This window comes from Otolemur garnettii, unplaced genomic scaffold (assembly GCF_000181295.1).
Source record: "Otolemur garnettii isolate 467f Iridium unplaced genomic scaffold, OtoGar3 scaffold00092, whole genome shotgun sequence".
In the NCBI taxonomy this organism is placed as follows: Eukaryota; Metazoa; Chordata; class Mammalia; order Primates; family Galagidae; genus Otolemur; species Otolemur garnettii.
Window position 1 is genome coordinate 2,847,121 of NW_003852487.1, and position 9,834 is coordinate 2,856,954.

At 39.8% G+C, this 9,834-nt stretch overlaps 1 protein-coding gene and 1 pseudogene across 1 annotated transcript in view; both read right to left on the reverse strand.

Moving 5' to 3' along the window:
• SDK1 (sidekick cell adhesion molecule 1) overlaps window positions 1-9,834 on the reverse strand; it is a 1,049,055-nt gene that overhangs the window by 930,710 nt on the left and 108,511 nt on the right. The window lies entirely within an intron of this gene.
• Window positions 4,829-9,834, reverse strand: part of LOC100963757 — an 8,669-nt pseudogene continuing 3,663 nt past the window's right edge.

Genomic DNA, 9,834 nt, shown 5'->3' on the forward strand with positions numbered 1-9,834 from the left:
CCATTTGCTGGGTGGGTCCCTTCGCCCTCACGGAGCACTGGAGCAAGTTATATCTGAGCTGCAAGCAGACCCCTCTTATCTAGCTCCCAGAGACATTTGAACTCTTCCACCTGAAACAGGTGCTGACTGGGACAACTGATTTGGACCCCTTAAACCTGGCAGACCACACAAGGACTATTCAAAGGGGCACCCCAGGTGTATGATTGAGGGAAGGTTTGAAGTATATAAAACTATATATTCCCCAACTGCAATATTGAACAGTCAGAGCTCACACTCGGCTTGGAGTTCCAGCCTCAGCCCACCTGCCTTTGTCTCAGCTATGATCCTCTGAGGATCAGGTGTTCTTAGGCTCACTAAAGTATTCCTGGGCTCAGCCCTGCCCTAGGAGTATGCCGCTCCTGCACGCACATGTTCTATTCTCCATCCCCAGCACACTCCACCCAGGCCAGTTCTGCCTCAGGCATACCTTTTACTCATGGGACCTGTGTTACCGTCCCAGATCAATTCCACCAGTGTCTGCCAACAGAGACGATGCCCAGCTTTCTCTGGTTGCCCAGATAGACAGGGAGTGTCCTTCCAAAATATCCCCAAAGGTGTGAGCCCTATTATTGCCACTGCTGCTCTGTGCAGTTGGGGAGTAGGACACCTCCTCTCCCTTTCCTGTATGGTTCCTTCAGTCCACCATTTTCTCCTTACCCCCATGCTGCAAAATCAGCATAGACCTGCAACACCCCACGCCCTGTCCACACCTCTCAAGAAAATGCCCAAGAATCTAGACTCCATGGGGGACAGGTTTCTAGACCTCAGGGTGAGAGTGTAGGGGAGTGCTGGGAGTTCAAAATTGCAGGTAGAGAATAGATACAGCTTTATGCCTGGCAAGAGAATGTCATAGCACCCTAGCAGAGGAAGGAGGTCCAGTTTTTAGAGGGTTTCTCCGGTGGGTATGTTTGAACATGCTCACTTGTTTGTAGAAAGTATACTGCAAGCCGTTCTCATGGGGGAGGGACTCCCATCTGCTGGCGATGGATTTTGTACCTACTGTTTGTATCCCTGGGGTCGCAGCTTGCCTCAGCAGGATTGATGTGCATTTTCCAACCATCTCTCTTGGCTGAGCTCCAAACTATCAGCTTACTTGCTAAACTTCTGTCCTTTTACTCTCCTTCTGGATGGGAGCCTCTGTGGAAAGCTGGCTCCAGTCACCCATCTTGCCTCTGCCCCCTAAAAGTTATAAAACTTTGAAGGAAATTAAACATTTTTAAGACTGGCAAGACATTCAATGTTCATAGACTGGAATACTCAATATTGTCAGATGGCAATTCTCCCCAAGTTGATCTATCAATTATAAGCAATCCCTATAGAAAATTCCAAGAAACTTTTTACTGATAAGTAGGTCCTAAAATTTGTGTCAAACTTCCAAACATTAAGAATAGCCAATTGTGAAAAAAAAAAAAAGAAAAACAAATTTGTAAAACTTTCTTTTCTCAATTTCAAAACTTACATTAAAGCTACAGAGATCAAGGAAATATAGTACTAGCAGAAAGAATAGGCACTGATCAGTGTAAAATAATTAAAAATCTAGAAATATATCTTTATATTTATAGTCCATTAATTTTCAACAAACATGCCAAGGCAATACACTAGTAAAAGATAATTTTCAACCAATAAAACCAGTGCAACTGGATATTCAACTGCAAAAATATAATCTTAGACCCTCTCCCTCCTCACATCATACACAAATGTTAACTCAAAATAAATCCTAGATTTCAAAATTTTTAAGGCCTTAATTAGTCAAATATTTTAGATAAAACACTAAATAAAACAAAAGCACTGCCCACAAAAGAAAAAAGTGATACACTATACCTCATCGAAATTCTCAAATTATTAACTTCAAAAACACCATTAAGCAAATGAAAAGACAAGAGAAGACTAGAAAACAATGTTTTCAAAACATATGTGAAATAAAGAACTTGTATGCAAAATTTACAGAGAACCCTTATAACAAAATAAATATTGGCAAAGGTATGTGTAGAAATTGAATCTTTACACACTGCTAATGGAAATGTAAAATGTGCACTCGGTCTGGAATACTATTTGACAGTTTCTCAAAAACTATAACACAAAAGCACTGCACAATCCACCAATACCATAGTTAGAGAAATAAAAATATGTGCACCCAAAGACTTGCAGACAAATGTTCAAAGCAGCCTTAACCATAACAACCAAAAAGTAGAAAGAACTAAAATATGTAACAATTTGTGTTTTATCCAAAGGAATACCATGCAGCCATAAAATGGAATATAATAGTGACATTCTCTATCATAGATTAAACTCGAACACATTATTCAGTGGCTCTCAACCTTCCTAATGAAGTGACCCTTTAATACAGTTAGTTCCTCATGTTGTCCCAACCATAAAATTATTTTTGTTGCTACTTCATAACTGTAATTTTGCTACTATTATGAATCATAACATAAACATCTGATATACAGGATGTGTTTTCATTGTTACAAAAGGGTCATGACCCACAGATTGAGAACCTCTGCTCTACATGAAATAAATTAGACAAAGCAACCACATATTGTATACTACTTTTATATAAAATGTGCATAAAAGGCAAATTTATGGACCACATACTGTAAACTACTTTGATATAAAATATACACAGAAGGCAAATTTATGGCAAATGTAGTGGTTGCCAGAGGAGTGTAGGAGGCAGAGACAGCAATTGGCTATAAATGAGCAGGAGGAATCTTAATGTGGGAAGAAGGTGAATGAAAATGTTCTAAAACATATATGATGACAGATACACTGCTCAACAAAGCCACTAAAAATCGAAATGTCTTGAAACAAGTTGATTTTATATGTAAGATATACCTCAAGTACTCTGAAAAATAAAACTAACTTTTTAGCAAAAAATTTCTGATCTATAGCATGGCATATTGCATGAAGGCTATACAGTATTCCATAGAATGAATACAGAGATTACTCATCTATTTTTTTTTCATAGAGCATTCTTATTGTTTCTAAAACTTTTGGTATTGTGACCGGTGCTGGCATGAAGATCATATATATGTTCCCAATATATATAAAGGTAGTAAACATACTGCTGAGTGGCAGATTATATAATTTTTTTTTTTTTTGGAGACAGAGTCTCACTCTTCCACCCTTAGTAGAATGCCCTGCCATCATGGCTCACAGCATCCTCAAACTATTGGGCTCAAGTGATTCTCTTGCCTCAACCTCAAGAGTAGCTAGAATTTATAGGCACTCATCACAACATCCAGCTATTTTTAAAGTTGAGGTCTTACTGTTGCTCAGGCTGGTCTCAAACTCCTGAGCTCAAGCAATCTACCCATCTCAGCCTCCCAGATTACAGGCTAGGATTACAGGCATGAGCTAACACACCTGGCCTTGAATTTTTAATTGTATGATACATTATAAAACTGTTTTCCAAATGACAGAACAATTTATCTAATAATTCTTCATACCAGTCATATCTCAAAGATTTTACAGATCCAATCCTTTCCATCCAACCCTTAAGAATTAAACCATATGAGAAATGCAATCTTACCCATTTGTTTTAACTGCTCTATAATACTCTGCTGTATAAATAATTCAGTTTATTCTTTTCAGATGCCTAATTCAATTTTTTTTCACTCTTACCTGTGCTACCACGAACACTTCTGTATAGATACCACTTCACACCTACTAGGATAACTATAGTATCAGAAAACAGAAAATACATTTCTGATAGAAATGTAAACTCACTATGGAAAACAGTTTGCCAGTTCCTCACAAAGCTAAACACTAAATTACTATATGACTCAGTGATTTTGTTCAGCTGTACTTTTGGAATACACGCACAAAAAAATTAAAAACAAAAACACCTCAGTGTCTTTCAATACATGAATACACAAAACGTAGGATATGAAGTTCTGATACATGCTAGAATATAGACAAAACTTGAAAACAAAATTAAAATTATAAAAGTGCCAGAAATTAAGGGACATATACTACATGAGTCCACTTATATGAAATGCCTAGAACAGGCAAAAATCATAAAGAAAGTAGATGAGAAGTTACTCAGGTCTAGGCGAGGGGAAAAAGGGATATTTTCATTTAATGGTTGCAGAGTTTCTGTTTGGCATGATGAAGAAGTCTTATAAATAGTGATGTTGGCTGTATAATATTGGGAATGTAATTCATGCCAATAAATTGCACTCTGAAAAATGATTAAAATGGCAAATTTTATCTGTGTGCATGTCTGTGTACATATATTATCACAATAAAAGAAATTAAAACAAAAAAACTAATGGAGTCACCTCAAAAAGTCACAAGATCCAACCTATAGGTATCTCAACTGGCCAAAGGTATGACAATTTGAGTGTTGATAAAAACTTGCAACAAGAATTAAAAACTGTAAATATATTTTTTAAAACTCAAGTTAATAATGATTAACTTGATTAATAGTTAATAATGATTATCATTAATGATTATTCAATTTTTAAGAAATCTTTGGTCACCCTAGTGGAATCTACTAGGGTTTTATGGTAATGACAGCTGCAAATTCTTTTCTACCCCCCTATATGTGTATATATGTGTGTATGTGTATATGTATATATGTGTGTGCCAAAAGAATGCAATAGAACTAATGTGCTAAGCCTTCAAGGTTGGGATACAAATCTAGACCTGAGGCTAACAGAATATTCTTATTTTTTTCATCCAACAAGCCATAATCTTATTAATGACAGAAACAGTAGAAATTTCAAACCAAGCTGCAGTTACTCTTTTGAAACACCAAAAAAGTCCTCATATTTTTTCTTGATGGTTACATTGTTAGTTCCATAACAGCATTTACAATATTATTACTGTTGGTCTTCAGAGCTCAGACTGCCTTTGGCTTTTGACACATTTGCTTGTGACATGACCAATTCTATGTCCTTAACATCCACACCAGCTTCATCAACCTCTTCCTCCTCACTCCCCTCAGTACAAGTTCAAGTCTGTGTGTTTTCCTGAATGTCTGAAACAGCTTCACCTTGAACTTTGAATTTCTCAGCAGCTGCTAGCTGTGCCTGCTAAGATAAATCCTCAATCTTGGCTTCACCAAAAAATATGTAGGTATCTGGGTAAGGTGGAGCAAGATGGCAGAGGGGATGCATTCCTGGGTCAACTCTCCTCGCGGTTTCAGGTAAGAGTGGAGGGGCTGGATTTTTCCCCGCGTGGAGTGCTGGCATGGACAAGCAGTGCAGGGCGTGCAACTAGGAGGTGAATTGCTGAATAGGAAGTGTAGCCCAGAACTACGGTGTCTGCCAGAAAAAACTCAGGGCAGCAGCTGAAACAGCGCCAGGTCTGTGGCTAGTGCCCTGAGAGGCAGAAACCAATCCCTCCCCCACGAAGGACTTCTGTGCCCAATACATGGGGAGTTTGGGTGTTTCACGGAGAGAGTGGTGAGGCGTAGACTCCCAAGTGGAATCTGGCAGCCAGAAAGGGGAGCAAATTGGACCCAGTTTGGGGCATCAGGGATCCAGGCAATTGGACAGAAATTTGAGGGAAAGGGACTCCACTCAGGAACTGATCCATCCTATAATCGTGGAAGTCTGTGTGGAGTTGTACTGACACAGTGACCCACAGAGGGAATCAGTTCCCTTCATACAAACACCAAAAAGTCTTTTGTGCGTGCCACTGTGGAAACCAGAGGTAACCAGCTTCTTCCCCCGCAGAAACAGACTGAAAGTGGTGGGCACAAAAAGCACCCAGTTCTTTTCTGATAGACCATAAGAATTTCCTGTTTGAAGGGAAACTAGGAGTTCAGTGGAAAATCTGGAGAACTGTGGACTTGTGTGCCAAGTTTGGAGGACAGATAGGAGTAGCGGCCAGCCAGGAACCAGATGTAATGTAAAACTCCAAATATGGCGTCTCCATAACACCCTTCCCAGGAGCGTGGAGAGCCCAATCTCACCTGCAGCCAGCCATTGGGCATCTGAAGCTAGTCCAGGACACCCTACACTTTACGGGAACTGTTGTAGGGAGAATCTGTACAACCTGCCAGTAAAGACCCCCCGCCCCTTTTTTTTGGTTTTAGCTGGGAACCACTCACAGCACCACCTGCTGTCTAGAAAGTATATTGCAGCATAACTATTTCCATTAAACTGGAACCCCACAGCATTTACAAAGCGGTTTGTTTGTATATATTCAAAAGAACAGTATTTTTCTTAGTGGTGCCCTCCTTTTCCTTTTTTTTTTTTTTATTTTCTTTCTTCTTTGTTTTGCTTTTTGTTTTTTCTATCATTTTATGACCACCATTTTTGTGGTTCTCTTTTATTACTACTATCTTTTTTGTTTGTATTTTGTTTTCTTTTTTGTATGTTTGTTTACTTGTTTCTGATTGTCTGGGCATCGGTGTGCTTGTGTGTCTGGTAGCATTTTAGTCTGTTTATTTGTCTGCTTGGTTTCAATGTGTTTTGTACTTTGCTAAATCCTCAGGTTTATAGGTGAGGTTATATTCCCTAACTCCAATTTTCATAATTCAATAAGAATATGGAGGAACAGGGGATGAGAGCTGACTGGAGCTAGCTTTGAACATAAACTCCAGTTCAGGGGGAGAGACAACTGCCAGAAGAACCCAACGAAGCTGAAGGTGGGGAGCTGAGCTGAGAGAAGAGATAGATAAATACACGTTTCTCCAGCTCCCATTGAGTGCCTGAGGCCGATAGGCTTCAACTATCTCTGTTGGCTAGCGACAAAGAGTGGTCACCAAGTGGTGGAAGCATTGACTTTACTTGGACTCTGGCAGGCACAAAACCCTAACACACTCATTGACTTTACTTGGACTCTGGTGGGCACAAAACCCTGACTCACTCACCTATTGGACAGGACTGGGTTACAGAGTCTGGGTTAACAGAGACTGGTAGTGGGGTTACCAGAGACTGAGATTACCAGAGTCCAGTGGCAAAGGGCAAGTAAGGAGAGGAAAGAGACATCAGCCTCCTTACTCCAAATCATCTACTGAACAGGCCTTTCTGACTCCTCAGAGCATGAGAGAGAGCCACACTTGAGCTACCAGTAAACTCTTATTATCTAGTTGCTGGAGACCTTGTGATCTTTCCAACCAGAGAGTGGGTACTGATCAGGTCAATAGGTTGGATCTCTTGACTTGGGCAAATTAACTGGTGGTTGTGGGAGAATCTCTGATGCTCTCTGTATTTTCTCAGGCCTAAATTGTCTTCAGGTAGAACATTCTCCAGCTGTCACTGAGTGCCTGAGACAGTCAGGCCTCAGCTCCCTTTGTAGGCAGGGGTCAAAGCGCAGTAACTGAGTGGAGCTGGCATTGACTCTACCTTGATTCTGGCAGACACAAAGCCCTGCCACATTTGCTTATTGGGCAACTGGGTCACAGCCCTGCGGGGTCTCCAGTATGGGTGTCATGAAAGTACAAGGTGGGGAAGGAGGCATCAACTTTTCTAGAATAATTTATTTGCTGGGTAGGTCCTTCTGAACCCACAGAACACCGGAGAGAGTCATAACTGAGCTGCCAGAAGACTTCTGCTGTACAGTTGGCAGAGACCTCTTGAACTCACACACTTGACACGAGTGTTGACTGGGAAACTTGATTTAGATCTCTTGAACTGGGCCAATCACCTGATAACTATCTAAAGTGATACCCTGGGGGTGTGGCTGAAGGAAGGTGTGGTTTTCCTTTCCCAACTGTCGCCTGTGAGGGGAGGGGTGGCTTAATCGCTGATATTTCTCCACAGCTGAGATCTTAACCCAGAGTAATTAATTTTCTAAGGTAGAACAGAGACCAGCAGAAAACAAGATAGAGACAAGCAGGCCCCCGGGCTCTCAGACCGTAGCATTATACGCATCCTTGGCAAAGCTCTAGGGGAAAAGGTACAGACACCAGTCCCAGTCTTTGCCCAAAAAGGCTAGTAAAATACAACTCCCGGAGCCCCCAACCCAACTTCCTCTTACCTGCTCACCTAGCCAAACGGAGTAAATCCAGCACGGGGCAGAGTCAGTGGAAAAACTCCAGTAATACGAATAACCAGAGTAGATCAACTCCCCCAAGGAAGGATGTGGCAGATGCATCTGAAGATCCAACCCATAAACAAATGGCTGAGAGGACAGAAATCGAGTTCAGAATGTGGATAGCAAATAAGATTAACAGAATGGAAGAAAGGAAAGAGCTAGAACTTCAAGAAATTATTCAAAAAATGCCTCAAGAAATTATTCAAAAGATGACTCAAGAATTCAACAATTTCAAAGATAAAATGATCAAAGATTCTGAAACACTGAGGCAAGGGTTGGTAGACCTCAAAGATTTGAAAAATACAGTAGAATCTCTTCGTAACAGAGTGGAACAGGCTGAAGAAAGGATCTCTGACATTAAAGACAAAGCTTTTGAACAAGCCCAAGAGTGCAAAGATGAAAAGAAATGGAAAGCAAAAATGGATCTTTCTCTCAGAGAGCTCTGGGATAATTCTAAGAAAACTAATATTTACCTTATAGGAATCCCTGAAAGTGATGAAGCTGCCTCACAAAACACAGAGGCTCTTCTTCATGAAATTTTGAAAGAGAACTTTCCAGACATACCAAGAGATTCTGAAATTCAGATAGCAGATAGTTTCAAAACCCCAGCATGACTCAACCCAAACAAGACATCCCCCAGGCACATCATAATTAACTTCACTAACACTAATATGAAAAAGAAAATTCTGAAAGCGGTTAGACGCAAGAAAATCATAACCTACAAAGGAAAGAGTATTAGAATGACTGCAGATCTGCCTGCTGAAATCTTTCAGGCTAGAAGAGGATGATCAGCAACTTTTAATCTCCTAAAACAAAACAACTTCCAACCCAGGATCCTATATACAGCTAAACTGAGTTTCATCTATAGTGGAAAAATTAAATACTTTAATGACATCCACATGTTGAAGAAATTTGCCATAACTAAACCAGCTCTCCAAAAAATTCTCAAGCCTATCCTCCATAATAACCACTGCAATCCCCCACTACAAAAGTAAACACACCCAGAAACTTTTGATCAAATTCCAACTTCCACAGTGGCGAAAGGATGAAAAATGTCTACTGGACTTTCAAGCAACTCGAGGACCAATATCTCACCAGGTCTTTCAATAACTTCAATCAATGTGAATGGCTTAAACTGCCCTATAAAGAGGCCCAGATTGGCTGATTAGATACAGAAACTCAGACCAGATATCTGCTGTATCAAAGAATCACATATTACTTTAAATATGGGTGAAGGGATGGTCATCTATATTTCAGGCAAATGGAAACCAGAAAAATGGTGTTGTAATTTTATTTGCAGATACATTAGGGTTTAAACCAACAAAAATAAGCAAAGATAAGGATGGCCATTTTATATTTGTTAAGGGTAATATCCAAGATGATGAGATCTCAATTATCAATATCTATGCACCCAACAAGAATGCACCTCAATTTATAAGAGATACTCTAACAGGCATGAGCAACTTGATCTCTCCCAGCTCTATCATAGTCGGAGATTTTAAAGATTTTAACACTCCTTTAGCAGTGTTGGATAGATCCTGCAATAAGAAGCTTAGCAAGGAAATTTTAGATTTAAATTTAACCATTCATCTTTTGGACCTAACAGACATCTACAGAACATTTCATCCTGACAAAATTGAATACACATTTTACTCTTCAGTCCATGGAACATACTCCAAAACTGATCACATCTTAGGCTATAAGTCTAACCTAAGTAAATTTAAAAGAATAGAAATTATTCCATGCATCTTCTCGGACCATCATGGAATAAAAGTTGAACTCAGTAACAACAGGAATCTGCAG